We start from the raw sequence: 18,073 nt of genomic DNA, 5'->3' as shown, positions 1-18,073 counted from the left end.
TTATCTTGATATAGGTCTTCTTGTATTAGGGAGGCTTTTGATTTTCTTTAACTGCAAGGTATGCCCCGTTTATTATTGTATCATTTTGGGTTTAATATAATTTACATTTTTCCCAAAAAAAATATATTCTAAAAAGGACAATGGTGCCAAAACTTTCTGTCACAGCCATAAGGGTTTTGATATTATTGAGAAAGATTTTGGTAATTCAGATAGAGAATGCTACTTAGACCTATTGACAGTGTATGAGATTGGAAACTCAAATATTAAAAAGCAAATTAATGTCTATGATATTATTAAGAAAATTACCTATGCATCTCCAAGGTATAATTTGTGGCGTCCCTAAATAATGACTGGTTTAATAGTAATAATTTAAATAACAGAAACCATGTGAATTTTTTTTTCTTCTTTTCTTTTCTCTCTCTTTTCACGATAATTAAATTTAGAAGGAAAATTATCACTATAGAGTCCTGAATGGCCAGTTCACAACTCTATTCGGAGTCATTTCTTTCTGATCACTCATAACCTCTAAACTATTTCGCTCTTTCAAAAAGAAAAATATACCAGCCATCATTTTAGGTCGTCACGTGAAAAATAATAAAATGCGGTCAATAAACTCTTTTCAATAAAGTTTGTTAACACTTCCTTTTCAAATAACAAGATTAAACATAATTACATTCATCATCTAAAACTGTCCAAAATATGGGAGTTTGCAAAATACATAGTGACATCTAGAGCAAAGGTATCAACTGTGGTGGCTTCAGCCACATATATACAATCATCAAAATTTCTATACAATAGGTCTACCCACCCAAAAATCAAAAGAGTAAACCTAGCAGTCTGAACTAGATACACCCACCCACAAAAAGTATGTAAACCTAGTCTAAGGAGCCGTCTGCTATGATGAAGAGTCTTCACTATTCGTTGTCCCTCCAGGGCCGCTCTCCTCTATAGAGTCTGCCTCAGATGCTGACATGATATCCTCTAGAGAATCCACATCAGGGAGTGGGTCCTCATCATCCTCTGGAAAGTCAAGAGCATCCACAGCAGGCTCAGGAGGTAACTCCTCTGGGTCCTCTTCAGGATCTTCTTCAGAGGATGACACCTCTATCACTTGAACTGGCTCCACTAGTCGATATGGAGTAGGTGTAGGTAGTATCCACTCCACAGGCTGCTGAAGCGTGTGTGTGGGTTCCTCCGGATGTACTAATGAAGTAGCAGTGAGTCGAATCGTGCCACGGAATCGGCACCTCTCATTGCCTTCGAGGGTCTCCCAAACTCCCTCTAGGCACTCCATCACCACGCGATCATGGATTAACTGCGCTGCCATCGCGATCTACAAGAAATAAAACAAAGGGGGTAGACTCTTTCACAAGAAATCTAACTACAGGAAACAATATAATGCGTCCCATAACCGCTACGTATAGTCAAAAGGTCTCTCTCAAGGGATTTCCTCTCTAGTAATCGATTACCAAAGTATGTAATCGATTACCAGTGCTCAAACTCGAATTACACAGCTTTTGCACATGGAAACCTACAAATTACACTGTGTAATTGATTACACCTAAATGGTAATCGATTACCAGTGTCCTATCTCCCTGTGTAATCGATTACACCCAACTGGTAATCGATTACCAGTGCCCTATTACTCTGTGTAATCGATTACACACAATTGGTAATCGATTACCAGAGGCCATTTTAACATCCTGTCTCCATTTTTAAGCCTTGTAATCGATTACACACCCTTGGTAATCGATTACCAGAGACCAAATTCCAGATACCACTCAAGATTCATAGCTGGCCAGCCGCCACACAAGCCTCCTTGCTTTGTGGACTTTGTTCTTTTATTGGTTGATTGCCAGGAGCTCGCCTGTTTAGGTATGTCACAGATTCTCACTGACTGGCTATGCCCGGGTTGGGTCGGGATTGGTAAAGCTTGGTTTTGGGCAATAGCACCCCACCTGACGTCCCCAAGGTCTCTTGACCCCCGCGACATATCTCCAGGTACCACTCTGTGGTCAACAAACAAAAGTAGGAAGACTGACTCTTCCACGCTTTCTCACATCAAGCTTAGTGGATTATGGGGCACCCGCCATATGTGGTACTAGGTGGCGATCGGGTGATGGCACAAATCAACTCTCCCACTTCCACAAATCAAACATTAACCTACCATCCCCAGTTGCCCACCTTCAAATTGAGCTCACGCACTCCCACGTAGCCCTTATCCTCGTTCCTCTCAACACCGGGTCCCCATCAACCCCTCCAAGCTTTCACAATATCCAAGCAATTCAATTTCCAAATATCATGAACTACCCTAAACCAAAAAAACAGAGTAGAGGCAGAAAACTCTGCCCAAAACACATTGAAATATCACAACTTTCCTTATTCATATACCCCAGTAACATTCTCTTCGTTTCAATTCGTTAACCGTTGGATCGCCTTGAAACTTTTACTGGAGGTTCCTAGTACATAAATCTACATTTTGACCGTTGGGATCTTCTAAAAAATGTCTAGAACTGAATATGTACTATCTTTCCCATAACCAGCAATGCACTAGCATTTTTCTGCACACATCAAAAATTTGCTGCACAATTCAACAACATTTTTCTGCATAATAGGGCAGATTTCGAAATCCATCTTGCCCACATCCAATTTTGCTCAAATTGGATCCTACAAGTCCTAAATCATGTATAAATCATATTTAAACCAAAAACAAGCTTCAGACCAAGGCAATTCAAAATCTAGGTATCTAAAACCCATCAATTTAGTGGATTTTCAAGGTTTGAGAAGTGAAAATGAGAATGGGATAATTTTGGAGTAAACTCTCATCTCCAACAAGTCTATAACATTAATTTAGACTTGCTCAAACTGATTTTAAGGCGAAAACTCCACCGATTCAAAATTTGACCCCTCAACACCCAATTTACCCTAGAAATGGCTCTTGCTTTCACCTTTGTCACTCATTTTTCTCATTTGTTCTGCCCAAGCTTACCTACAAGTCCTAATTGACATTTTAAACTAGGATCAACTCACTTTAGACTCCAATTACCACTAACCCCAAATTTAGCTTTTCAAACCCTCAAAATCTCACACTTTTCCACTCACATCACTACCATTCTCACATTTAACCCTAGGTTAACTCTCCCCATCATCTCTACCAGTTTTCTACCAACAATTTCAGCATACAAATATCACAAAGCATCATCATAAAACCCTAAAACAGAATGGGTAGCTTTACTCACATCAAACATGTCAAGTTTAGCATGCTTTCAACAAATTCTTTCACAAATAACTACCATAAGGCATTAACCTAGTAGAACTACCCATCATATCTCCCAAAGACCCAATACCCACGAATTTCATGTGAGAAGAAGTCCACCCATACCTGAAATTCGAAGCCCCACAACGTAAAGGTGTGCTTCACGACTCCGAAAATGGCTTCCTTTTGCAATTTGGAGTAGAAGTGATGAGCAATTTTGGAGCTTTAATGGAGGCTTCAATGGAGAGGAAGAAGAAGAGAAAAGCAATGTGGGAAGGGGGAGGAAAAGTTTTTTTCTGAAATCTGAATGGAGAGAGAGAATTTGGCTTTTATTTTAAAAAGATTTTCTCTTTCCTTTTTGTAAAAGCCATGCCACATGTCTCATTTTGAGTGGAGCAAAAGGGGCCCACCTCTTCCCCTTGATGTGACTTCATACTCAGCCACAAGGAGAGAAAAATTTGACCTTTTGAATACTAAAATCATGCCTCGGTTTGCGTGCCGCTTCTATGATTCCAGTTCCTCGCGTTTCTCTGCACCCGTCGGGGCCCGTTTTTGAAAGTTGGCAATATATATATATCAAAACGCTCAGAATGAAACCCTGAGCGTGGTTCAGAGATTGATTTTGTTAAATTTTTAGTTGCACGCAAAATGATAATTTTTAGACTAATTAATTAAGAATTACTCTATAACTGTCCAGTTATGGATTACTCTTCGTTAATTAGCCTAACCCGCGTATCTTTCCCCCAATGTAGGGTCAAATAATTCATATCATAGTTTATTTTGTGATATTATACTATGTACTTTATTAATGTGTATGAATTCGGTATTCCTCCGACGAGAGTTAAACACTAATTTTTTGATATTTTCATTTTTTCATATACACCATCATCAGGATAAGATATTTGGATGAATATTACTAATAGATATATAAATATCTCGTCTAAGTAATTAATAAATAAGAAAATTTTGTGTCATAGAAAATATAAAAAAACTTATAGTAGAAAAATTGGCAAGGGTAAAAATTGATGTGCCAGCTAGCAGCAGTGATTATGATAATGAACCTATATTAGTCTACAATTGTATTTTCTGGGAAAAATAATGACAAACCCAAATTGTAAGTTTTCTAATTAAATTTAGACGAGTGCACACAACTATAGGAAATTAATAGAGCATATTGAAAAAACTAACACATCAAGATTGCGGGTTCAATTCTTCCTCATAAGAAAAACTAACAATCTAACAATTAAAAACATCATGGGACATATCAAAATCAAGAAGCAGATCGGATCACGACTCATGAGTTTACATTACTTACCCCATGGCGTTCCAACAGAGAGAGTATCTACAAGTCAATATTATGTATTGGATGATTAGGTTGTTGTTGTCCTACTACCTCTGTATCATCAGTTGTCTGTTTACAAACCTCAAAAAATATTAATTACTCCTCATACAAAAACACAAAAGCAAGTCAAAGTAAAATTGACATATGTTTGGTGTCTACATAGTTGCAGAGGGACATGGTTTTGAAGTCAAGTATTGGTCCACATTATTTACTATCTTTCTAATTAAATTCACACGAGTGCACACAACTATAGGTAATTAATAGACCATATAGAAAAAACTAACAATCTAACAATTAAAAACATCATGGAACATATCAAAATCAAGAAGCAAATTGGATCACGACTCATGAGTTTTCATTACTTTCCCCAGATTCCACATTGTTGGGCGACATCTGCAAGTATTGAAAAATATTGTATGTGTGAGTGTGAATCATGATTCAGAGGATAGCAATATCAAAAGAAAAGCAAGCGAAAACTATAAACGGGAAAATTAGATTTGTTTATGCTATTGCCGATTAAGTTTGACTCATTCTGCTCTTCAAAGGTTCTTGGTGCTTCTTCGCTGGCCATGCTGCAAAATACATAAATTCAAAGGCAGCGGGAGGGAGTGAAAGAGAGAACGAAAGAAGCTATACAGAGAAAGGAGGAAATGAAGAGAGAGAAAGAGAAATGAAGACTGAAGAGGATCAGGAGAGTGTTGGCTGAAAGAGACAAAGGGGGGAGCCTGAAGTCAACAGGCAAATATCATTGTCTTATTTTAATTTCTAATAAATAATTTATATTTCATCAACATTTATGTTAGATGTGTTGTTATAAGAGTTTAAAATTATCTTGCACTTGTGACCATAAAAATTTACTAACTTCTAATTTATCTAATGAAGATGTTTTTCTTTATGGCATGTCTATATGCAAGTTAAAAGAGTAATATATTAGCTAATTATAATATATTTCCCAAAGTTAGTGGAAAAAAACCCAAAATTAGTAAAAAAAACATGATAAGAAATTGTCATGGGGCAAATTTTTTCTAAAAAGGTTTTCAATTATACTAGGGATATGGATATGGATGTGGATAAAATATAAATAACTAATAACTAGAAAGAAATTATTAAAATATATAATAATTAAATAATGTTAGACAAGTGACCTCAGTTATCTTAAGAAAGGGGGTTGAATTAAGATACACAAGCTATCCCCCAATTAAAAGTTAACTCTCTTTTTTATTAACAATGCAACCCTTATTATGAATTACTCTAAGAACAATTCAAAAACAAACTTCTTTAAAGAAAAATATAAACAATAATTAAATAACAAAAGTTTAAGGGAAGAAAGAATGCAAACTCAGTTTTTACACTGGTTCGGCCACGCCCTGTGCCTACGTCCAGTCCCCAAGCAACCTGATTGAGATTTCCACTATCTTGTAAAATGTCTTTTACAAATTCTAAACCACATAGGGACAACCCTTCCCTTGCGTTCAGAAATCCTTACAACTTAAGAGACCCTCAGTCCCTTAATCAATTTCTTTGAATAAGAAGAAGAAGAAGAATTCTCTCTTTAAGAGAAAGATATTACAATTGAAGATCACTCAAAATTCCTTATTGAATTTGCAAGTGTTTTGCCCAAGGAATTCTTTTTGAGAGTTATAAAACAATTTGGTATTGAGAGGATAAGACAATTTGTTCAGGAAAACTCTAAGGAATTTCGTATCCGAAGTCACCTACTTATAGGCTTTTGATGGCCATTCAAAAACTTCTTGAACAGTTGTGACTCTTGGGAGTTATTTTCAAAAATTCCTTATTGGTAATCGATTACATAAATGAGGTAATCGATTACATAGTTAGTTTCTGAAGAGTTGTGACTCTTCAGACTTGAAATTTGAATTTTTGTGTCTGATAATCAATTACACAAATGATGTAATCGATTACAAGCTTTTAAAATTTAAATTCAAATTTCTAAAAGCTATTACAAACAATTTAAACTTCTGGTAATCAATTACATACCTTGTGTAATTGATTACAGGCTTTTAAATTCAAATTCAAAATTTGCAAATTGTTTCAGAAATCAATTTAGCCACTCGTAATCGATTACATCATCTGGTAATCGATTACTAGAGAGGAAATATCATATTTTTGAAAAGATAATTGTTCTTAAAAAACTTTTATAAAATATTTCCTTTAGCCAAACCTGTACATCAATTGAGGAATTCTTTCTAAGATCCTATCAACTACATCGTTCTTCTTGCATTTCTGAATTCTTGACTTAAATTGCGCTCATCTTTGGCATCATCAAAACTTCATATCATATATGCTTCTACAAATAATACATGTGTGTAGAATAAATGATAAAATTATTTAAGTTTTAGTCATGAATTTTTTATTAACAACCATTATATTCTATAAAAAAAATAAAATTCAGAAGAAAAATTAATAAAAAAAGTTGGTGCTTAATAGTCTGCGTCAATATACTTTGAATATGTATACATTTTTTTTTAACTATTTTTTATTTTACATGCAATTACGTATACGACTGCAATATGAAATATTTTTTTCCTAAGTTCTTAATACAAATTACCCCAAGACAAGGGAAAGAGGTTTCAATGTCAGTCACAGTGGTCCATGTTCACAGCACATGGGATCCCTTTTGCCACTATATTGCTCCCAGAGGCAAGGTTCCCAGAGTGTAGACCACCGATCAATTGCAATGATGTTCATCTCACTGCACAACTCTAAACATGCTTCTGAATATATTCGACGAGGTTCATTGTTCCTTAATCGCTGCCCTTGTAGCACACTGGTTAAAAGTCCAAAAATTGTGTTCATCAGAGTCTTAGATTTAAATATAAATTCCAAAAAACAAAGAACAAAGGCAATAAGGATGTTAAATGCTCTAGGAAAGCAACCAGTCATCCCCTGAACTTGCAATATGCTAGCTGTATATATTTGAATTCAAAACTCAAAAGCTAGTTGTTGGCTTCGAGTGGAAGATGTCAAATTTTAGATACAACCACTCTGTTTTACTCAGGGTGAATCTAAATTCTGAAGACCAAAATAGATCAAATGAACTTTTCGGAACATATTTTATTTATATAAAAGCAAATCTAGTTTATGATTGTATAGATCAGTTTTGTGCATACCCTTGGTATATTTGTTAGCCATTATAATCATAGTCTTGACCCAAGTTAGGAAATCACTAACTTGTAGTTATCTTCCTTTTCTTTTTGTTGAAATTATAATAATTAAATAGCAATTAGATTGAATTCAAAACCTAGTTCCATAAATTTGTGCCTCATTGACAGAAGGAGCACCGAGAAATATAATGCGAGTCTTCTTTGAAAGGCTCTAGCAATAATAAGGATTTGTGTCAAAGGAATACTTTAAGGTTGAAGGGTATCATTTATATAAAGATAAGAAAAGTGTTATTCTAGAGTGAATGTTTACCTTCATATGGATAACAATCTTTCTCATATTTTCAATGCATTCTTGGAGAGGTACATGTTGACCAAGGCCACTTGGATGTGGAACAAGAGAATCATTACCACCAAAGTACAAAATTTCATCCAGAACTTGCACAACACACATTGAATTCCAACCAGAGTATCCTCACAGAATTATATCGTCCTATGTCATGTCAAGGTCTAATAAATTAAACTCATAGACCATCATAATGCATCCCATAAAGGCATATATAAAAGTAATTATTTCATTCAATTATTGGCTCAAATTTAAAAAAGTTAACGCATTTATGTGTAATGATATCATATCAGTCTATCAGTAAGAACATGATTGGTTTCCTTTCCAACTTGTTAGGAAATTTCTAAATTGTTGCATCCTGCAATAAAGAAAAACACATAATCAGACATAGTTTCTTGGAAATTTTGAAAGAAAAAAAGGTTAAACAATACTACCACAACATTAGTTGTAGCATTAAAAGTATCACAATCCGAATGCAGTATAGCCAACATAAAAATCTCAATAACAACAAAAAATAGAAGTTGGATACCATAAAATAACTACCTAAGCACAAAAATATACAGCAAACAACTCATGAAATAAATATTTGTTTTTAAAAAAAAACTTAGGAATGGTATGCAGAACCCGTTAAAGAAGTTTTTGTGTTTTCATAAGGAATGGATGCTAATATCCAAATGATGGAAGATTTCTTCATTTTGATCCAGGTCCTAATTAAAGTGGGATGATATTTTATAACTCATTCATTTCCATGGATATTGTACAAATTTTGCTATTGTATCTAGGAATGTATGAGGGGCCATGAATAAATATGGCTATAGATATGCAACATGTTTTATTAGGGAAATAATCCTAATATTATTTTTTGTATGGGATCCATGGTAGATTTAGTAAAGCTTAAGTCTTTTGGCACAAGTTGGGATTAGAAGCTTGCTTTTGTCTAAGAAACCAAAGGATAAGTGGTATTTGGGTTTTGTGTGAGATTGCTAGAGCTTATATCATTTCTTTAGTAGATTTCCATCCTTAGGTTATTACTTTTTCTATTTATAATAGCCACTATTCTTGGAAGTGCTTGACTATTTATGATCACCTTATTCCTTTTATGAGAAATCAGCTTTAGATCCATCTTAAATATCTTTGATCAACCTTCTCTTCTTTGTGGTTGACGTTTGGTGAATTTAATAAGGTGCTTTACCTTCCAGAGTTTAGGGGAAGAGTCATCTATGCATCACAAGCTAACTACTTTCCTGATGCCTACGCTATAGAACCTATGTGGGGTGCCCTCGAATCACTACCATATGTGGGATGCACTGTAACAAATTGGATAAACTGAAGGATACATCCAAAATTTTGTATCCATGTAATCCCTCTTTTGATATTGTTTCTATGGTTGTAGAACTACAAACTTAATTTAGAGAAGTGCTCAAACAAGAGGAGATGCTCTAGTTCCAGAAATCTACATAAGATTATATGAGATCTAGCAATAGGAATAGAAAATTCTTCCATACCCAAACTAGTGTGGTTGCTCCCTCAACTTAAAACAAGTGAGCAAAAAATAGTAACAAGTAATACCAGAGACTCAATTGCCACACTCTTGCTAACAAGATCTGTCGTGGTGATTGTCACAGCTGCAGAATCTGCCCTGTATGCAAGCTAATAAGATTTGATGAACAAAGGATTGAAAAGTAGACACATCAAGTGTTGTTCAGAGCTATATACTTTTCAAGGACCAAGAAACTAAAATGGTGAAAGGAAGGCAAAAAGCAACATCCGAATAGCATAAAGTTGTACATAGAACTGATATAAAACACTCATTTTCAAGATGCGTAATGGTGCTTATATTATAGTATCAACATATTGACAATTTAAGAGTATGGGCTTGTACAACATCCGAACAATGTAAATAGACAAAGGTAAAAAAAATACAACACAAATTTTAAGGATTTTCATTTGAGACTAGATAATCTAGTTTGGCAGGAAATTTCAACTCAAATAGTTAAATAAATATAACGGTGCCTCTAGGCACTAAAGTTTTCTAACCAATAAGTCGTGAGGGCAGTTTGTAAGGGCAGTGATTTAGGCATAGGTAAAAATACTATTTTCTCCAGAAAAAAAGTTAATTTTAGAACTGAGAGCAACAAATGATCGAGATATGTAATAACCAGTAACCACATTTAACAAAAAAATCAGGAGTAGTGACAACAAATCACAATACGAAGCGATTGGTCTTTAATCTCGTCAAGGTTCTGCATATCGTAGGACAAACAAGGTATGTATAAAAGTAAGCAAAAGAATTATATCAGAATATGACTCAAGTCATAACAAACAATAACAATACTGATAACTGAAATATATAACTAATATAAGGATACGAAAGGTTAAAAAAACTTACTAAAGGATCTACCTCATCATTTCAAGGTTTCCTTTGTTCTATGATTTTATGTTATCACTCTCTCTGTAAACTTACTTGTTACCTCTCAATCAATTCTATTATTGCATTTGTCACTCTCCAATCTTGATCCTATAAGAAATTTGCTCTTTGCCAGTTGTAAATTCTGGCATTACAATATCCAAAGAGGTTCATAAATGTGTGAACTAATTGCACTCCATTGTTTTTCATGAACGGCAGAATATGACATAAATTAGAAAAAAATAGCATCCCTAGTTATTAACAGGTTTGCCTATTATATTCCTACCAAACAGTAGTGCCTCATAACTTGTTACTGAACTTTTTCTTCCTGTATAAAGATGTAACCCACCTTTTCACTCAGACATATAATAATTGGAAATAATCAAATAGAATTTTGTCCCTTTAGGCATTATGCAAGGTATGTATTACAAACGAAATGATGGCAATCAAGTTGGCAATATAAAAAAGGAATGCCGATGTTAACTTGATAATGATATCACGATGTAAATTCTGATATTATTAATCAAGAAAAATTGGCAATCAACGTTTGAACCTTATTCTTCACAATTTCAGAACATATATATACACTTTGCCTAATTACAAAGTACAAACTCATAGGGTAACCACTGACATAATATAAAAAGCAGAATTAACATGCCATACTGCCAAAATTGTGCCCTGCCATCTTAAATTTGAAGTAATAAAGTATTTTATTTTTTGCAAGTTATTAACAAATCTCACTTAGAAATATATTTAATTGATTGTCAGAACCAATACTAACACTTTGTACTATATTGGCATTGTAGTCTCCAAAAAAACCCTAGGCATGATAACTGCTAGATATACACATAATTTAATGAACTTTTCCTCCCTACTATAGTACCAAACATACCAGAATTGAAGTTGTTAAATAGATAATACCTTGTTGCATCAAATGCCCCAATGTAACTGTACTTTGATGCACCCACTCCACCATCAGGCCCCTACATTTCAAATAAGTGAGATTCTTTTGATGAATCATTGAGAGGAAAGTTTTCCTGATTTTTTTTCCATCAATTATTTTTCCAGTAAGACTTATAACCTGTGCCCTTCGTAGTCCAAACTCAAGTAGAGTTTTTGTTTTTCCAACAACAAAATGATGCCTTGCATCATTAGTAGAAACTAATAATGCAAAATTAATTAGATTGACAAAAGGTGTTTCCAGCAATTGAACAACTTGAACAATAGAAAAGTCAATTTAATGCAAGAAGTAGATAGTCCTTGGAAGAAACAAGAATTTAACAGGGATATAAACTGAAAAGGAGTATTTACTGGTAGCAAGTACGTACTCACGGCAATTGGACCTTCAATTCTCAGTATGGGCACCATAGGAAAAACAACTGATCCTTCGGGAATAGCATACACCTCAACATCAAAACAATCAATTCTTCTAAGATAGTCAAGGAAGCCATCCTATGATTTAATCAATCATTATCAAAGTTGAAATTTTATTTTGAAGGGAGAATCTACTAGAAAAATGTCTGCAGCATCAAACTTTGCACAAAAGCATGTAAACTAGATCATTAACCATATTATTTTGGCCTTAAACTTGGCTCCATGCTATTTATAAAAGAAACAAGTAATAAAATTGTCCAACAACAGAGTTCCTCGATTCTCTGTATCCTTCATATATATATATATATATATATATATATATATATATATATATATATATATATATATATATATATATATATATATATGTATATATGTATGTATGTATGTATATTATTTCAGAGAAAAAAATGCTTGATAATGTTTACAAACATGACATTACTAACTAATCAAAATAGAAAAGCGAAACAGAAGAGAAAAGAAACAGACCAATAGCACTGTGAATTTAAGGAGTACAAAACAACTGTAACAATAAAAGAAGTGGTAGCAATACACTTTCTAAATCATCATTCAGATATACTTTCATTGGATGAAATACGTGTGACTCTCTCTAGAGAGAGACTAATGCGCTAGTGAAGATATTTGAGAGTAAAAGGAGCGCACGAGTGTACACCAAGATATGAAAATGAGAACACAATGTACCTCACATGAAACAGACAAATTATTTTTGATATAATCAATGTCTTCCTCGTTGAGCTTGTAATTAGCCACGAACATCATGCATTCTTCCAAACCAGCAAAAACAGTGTACTCCCCTCCAAAGGGGTTCTTTCGAAAATACAAATCAAACTTGAAACAAATTTAAGAGCTTCACTAACAGGAACCAAACCTCCATTTGCAAGCTCGATGTAGCAACTTGGAAAAACACAATCCAAAAAATAAAATTCAAAAACCACAAAGTTAGAACTCCAATCTCATTTCAAAAATAGAGAAAGCAATGCATCAAAAACTATAGCAGAAAAAAAAAATCAAAAACAAGGTTCTAACATTTATCAACTTCTCGGTGTTCCTCGCCGCCATTTTCAGCTTCAACAGAGGATAAAGGTCATCTGGATGTTTTGGAAGAGGATAGGCTTTTTCTGAACGCTTCTAGAAGTTAGTGGAGGCGCTCCACACCCGCCATCCTCTCCTTTGTGTCCTTCACACATGACATTTCCAACGCTTCGTCCATTTCTTTCTTTGATTAGATCTGAAGAAAAGTGAACCACCTTCTTCAGAGTACGTTGCTCGGGTCGAGTTCGACGTCCCCGTGGTCAAGGTCTTTGTTGTCGTCAATGCATGTTCATCGCGGCGATGGAATTTTAGGGTTCTTTCTCTACTGCGAGCAAGTGTGAGCGTAAGCGTGAGTGTGTGAATGAATGAGACGCGAGTAGTTTTGTTGGAAGAGAAATGAAACTATGACGATCTTACAAAAAACCACCGTGGAATGCAAGTTTCTGATACGGTTTATATATATCCGTCTTTGTTAAAGTCATATATATTACAAAATTGCCACCACAATCAAATTTAAGACGGTTCAACAAGGACCGATGTCATTTTCGTGTCGTAAAATGCAACATTTTTAGTTGTGAAGTTTTATTCCCTGGTTTTTATTACTTTTTCAAATTTAATGTGCTTATGTTTTGATTGACTTCGCTTACTTTTTTTGAAACTGATGCTATCTTCTACAAGGTATGTGTTCAATTTTTGTTCTTATTTATTTCTTGTTGCAAAGGAAGAGATCCATGCACAAGGTGACATGTAGTTCTACTGTAAAATACTAACTCAGTGATTGTTTTAAATATTTTTTGGAGAAAATAGGTTTTCTTTTTCAATAAAAAATACTAAATTCTAATGATTCCTCCTTGTTCACAAAAAATGAAAAAGAAAGCAACTAGTTAAAAATATTTGAATCTATAAAAAAATGTTAGGTTACGTGCTACTATGATACAAGATTCCTTCATCATCATATATTTAGACATTCAACTATTAGATTTAACTTTTCCTTTGTTTTGTTACTGTCTAATAGGATTTATCTAATAGGGCAATCTGTTGGTGCTCATATTTCTTCTTGTGCTTTACAAGAGCAAATAGCCAAAGAATCAAAAAAAGCAGATAGTGTTTCTTGGAACATTTTCCAGTTAAAAGCTTATTTTGGTTTATCTAGAGGGTAAGACACTGGCTAGAGTTTCATGATTGTCTTAAATTATGTAAAAATGGTCAATTTCAAATATAAGTATAACCTTGTTCATTCTGGATTGTCTAGAAAACATCGTTGTAGTTCCTTCATACAATTTTGCATCGTATATTTTGATGTTATTTGCTATACAAAGATGCCTCTTAAGCTTAATGGAAAATTTAATTGTGCAATCATATGATCAATGTTGCTTTAATTATGGTGTTGAATGTAGGCCAAGGCCATTTCACAAATATATGGATCTTATGGTCGTTAATGATGATGGTGATGATCATGAAGCCTAGTTTCACAAAATGCCCTTATTTTCCTTTTTTGTATTATTTTATTAGAATTAATATAAAAATTTCGTTATTAACATTTATTATTTTATTAGAATTTTTCTTTTCTTTTCTTTTATTTTATTAGAATTTTTAATTTTTTTAAAAGACATTCTAAGACAATTCTTTTAAAAATAGTCTTAAAAAGTGTACATTCTAAGACAGTTATTTGAAAAACCGTCTTAAAATCTTCAATTTTTTTAAAGAAAAAATGAGAATTCTAAGACGATTTTTCAAAGAATCATCTTAGAAAATCTAAGATGGTTCTCTGAAAAACCGTTTTAAAATTCTCATTTTTTTATTTTAAAAAAACAATTCTAAGACGATTTTTAACATAAAATCATTTTAGAAGAATATCGATTCTTAGATAATAACCATCACATTTTTTCTAAGGCAATTTTTATGAAACTGTTGTCGAAAGTCAACATGTTGGCTTCAAAGATGATTTTGAACTGTCTTTGTATGTCGTTTAAAATCATCGTTGTCACTCCTTTTTGCAGTAGTGTTATTATTATTCACAACTCGTCTAAAACATAGATAGCATGTTGATTTTATGATTTTATTTTTAACTTATGTCATTTGAACAGTAGGAGACATTGGGGCTATGTTTTGCTTCTTCCTAAATTATGTACTATTCTTATTTATTATAATTTATTTTCAAACATTTAATTCTTTTTAGTTATTTAATGTTTGTTCTTGATCCTTTTTATTTATTATAATTTCTTTTCAAACATTTAATTCTTTTTAGTTATTTAATGTTTGTTCTTGATCCTTTTTATTTTAAAATTATATTCAATATTTTAAAGAAACTTTTTAGTGAACTAAATATTTTTTGTTTTAATTTGTTAATGGTCGTTACTTATATAAAGCTAGAAAAATCAATTTTACAGATGAAATTCGGCTATGAAACCATATCTCACTCTATTAGCGATGAATTTGTTGATCAGCAATAGGATGATGTCACACTATTGAATGATGGTAAATTAGCGAAATAGCGTAGGACTTTGTGACTGAATATTCCCACTTTAACCGCTTTTTCCACAAATTCTATTATACATATTTATTAAACAGTTAGCCAGTGAAGATTTTTGTTATTTGTTTTTTGGAAATAAGAAAATGAGAAAATAGGGGCGTTTGATTTGAGAAATCGTTATCTATTTTCACTTTCTGTTTTTTTATAAATAATTTTCATTTTTAAAATTTTATATTTAGAAAATATGTTTAGTTTCATTTTTTTAACTATTTTCAATAAAGATTAATGAAATATTTTCATAAAACAAACCTGCATTCTCCCTCTAAATATGATAAATTTGTTAACTTTTATGACAATTATTTTAAAAGTCATATATTATTTTACATTATTAAAGCACTAATATTAAATTCTAAGAAAATTGTTAACTATGTTTTTATTTAAGAAATTAATTATTATATTAGTTGTTTTAATTCAATAATAATAATAATTAAATTTTATTATTTAATTAAATATTTTTAATATATGAAATATATATCATGGAATTTAATTAAAAAATTAAAAATTAATGGTTAAAATGTTTATAAGATATAAAAACTAAAATGTAAATGAAAATTATTTATTTAAGAAACATATTTAGAATTGAAATTTGGCATTTTAAAAAATGAAAAACAGATTAAACATAAAAATATACTTCGTAGATCAAAATCTTAATAACATCAAAATCTTAATAACATCAAAATAATAATGTATAATAACTAATTTTTTAATTCTAAAATTTTGTTCTACATAGTCCTATAAACATTTACAAGAGTCTCCCTTATATGTAGTATTTTTCAAATAATTCATGGGGTCAAGTGCAATATATGAGGAGCCTCATGTTTGCTACCTAGAGAGAATGAATTGATGGCAACAATACTCTCGGAGGTAAATGACATCAATGACATTCATTCTCTCTAGGTATTGCTGCCATTCTCGAGCCTCATGTTTGTTGTCGTTCTCTCTCAGCCTCACATTAATTTGTTGAATTTAAGTAAACGACATGAATACCCTACTTAGTTATTACTTTTTGCAAGCCAATGTCGCAACCAGATGACACACAAACAATACATAAAAATAAAATTGAAAAAAAAATCCTCAATTCTCAATTTGATCATTGAAAATATATATTATATGACAGTTTCAAGTTAATACACGTTTTAAAGCTATATACAGTCCAGCCATAATGTCACGTTTTAAAGGTTGTAGAGTGGAACGTCGTGGAACCAAACACAACCGAGTTGAACCTGTTCCTACCTCAAATTTCCATAAATCATTAAATTTTGTCCTTGATAAGAGAGGTCTCTCACTATGTTGAAAGAAGAAGATACAACAACAACAACAACAACGCCTTATCCCACTAGGTGGGGTCGGCTACATGGATCAACTTCCGCCATAATGTTCTATCAAGTATCATACTTCTATCCAAATCATTAAGTTCGAGATCCTTCTTGATGACCTCTCTTATAGTCTTTTTGGGTCTTCCTCTGCCTCGAATTGTTTGCCTTCTCTCCATCTGGTCTACTCTCCTCACTACAGAGTCTACCGGTCTTCTCTCTACATGCCCAAACCACCTAAGTCTATTTTCCACCATCTTCTCTACAATAGGCGCTACTCCAACCCTCTCTCTAATAGCTTCGTTTCTAATTTTATCCTGTCGAGTCTTACCACACATCCACCGCAACATCCTCATCTCCGCTACACCTACTTTAGTCTCATGTTGGCTCTTGACCGCCCAACATTCTGTACCGTACAAAATCGCCAGTCTTACCGCAGTCCGATAAAACTTTCCCTTTAGCTTGATCGGTACCTTTGCATCACATAACACCCCCAATGCTTTTCTCCATTTCATCCATCCTGCTTGAATGCGATGATTCACATCCCCTTCAATTTCTCCATCATCCTGTATTACAGACCCAAGATATTTAAACCGTGTGACTTGAGGGATAATATGGTCTCCTATTTTCACCTCTGAGTTAGATACCCTCCTACTTTTGTAGAACTTACATTCCATATACTCCGATTTGCTTCTGCTTAGGCGAAAGCCATGTGTTTCTAGAGCTCGTCTCCAAGTTTCCAACCTCTCATTCAACTCCTTCCTCGACTCTCCAAGGAGGACTATGTCATCTGCAAAAAGCATGCATCTCGGCGCTATCTCTTGGATTTGTTCCGTGAGGACATCCAGAATTAAGGTAAAAAGGTAGGGGCTAAGGGTTGACCCTTGATGCAAACCAATTGTGATGGGAAAATCGTCTGACTCTCCACCCTGTGTCCTAACACTAGTCGATACCCTATCATACATATCTTGGATAGCTCGAATATATGCAACCCTAACCCCTTTCTTCTCTAGAGCTTTCCACAAAATCTCTCTAGGCACTCTATCATACGCTTTCTCCAAGTCAATAAAAATCAAGTGCAAATCTTGTTGGTCCATGCGATATTGCTCCATCACCCGCCGTAATAAATAAATCGCTTCCATGGTCGACCTTCCCGGCATGAAACCAAATTGATTCTCAGTAACTTGAGTCTCCTTTCTTAATCTCCGTTCGATCGCTCTTTCCCATAATTTCATGGTATGACTCATGAGCTTGATTCCCCTATAATTTGCACAATTTTGTATATCCCCCTTGTTCTTATAGATTGGCACTAACGTGTTTCTCCTCC

General features: G+C 33.5%; 1 long non-coding RNA gene across 2 annotated transcripts; it reads right to left on the bottom strand.

Annotated features, from left to right (window-relative positions):
- Positions 1 to 6,806: 6,806 nt before the first annotated feature.
- Positions 6,807 to 14,503, bottom strand: LOC112998390 (uncharacterized). 2 transcript variants are annotated; one of them, XR_005887020.1, is made up of 4 exons: positions 12,895 to 14,503; positions 11,802 to 12,762; positions 8,034 to 11,456; positions 6,807 to 7,386 (listed from the first exon to the last, which is right to left on the bottom strand). It is a non-coding gene; the product is annotated as an uncharacterized lncRNA (long non-coding RNA). The 2 variants fall into 2 exon arrangements; XR_005887019.1 differs by having other exon boundaries at positions 8,034 to 12,762.
- Between the last annotated feature and the right edge of the window lie 3,570 nt (positions 14,504 to 18,073).

This window comes from Glycine max, chromosome 11 (genome assembly GCF_000004515.6).
Source record: "Glycine max cultivar Williams 82 chromosome 11, Glycine_max_v4.0, whole genome shotgun sequence".
Lineage (NCBI taxonomy): Eukaryota > Viridiplantae > Streptophyta > Magnoliopsida > Fabales > Fabaceae > Glycine > Glycine max.
Note: the sequence above shows the minus strand (reverse complement) of the source record. Positions and strands in the feature narration are given on the sequence as shown.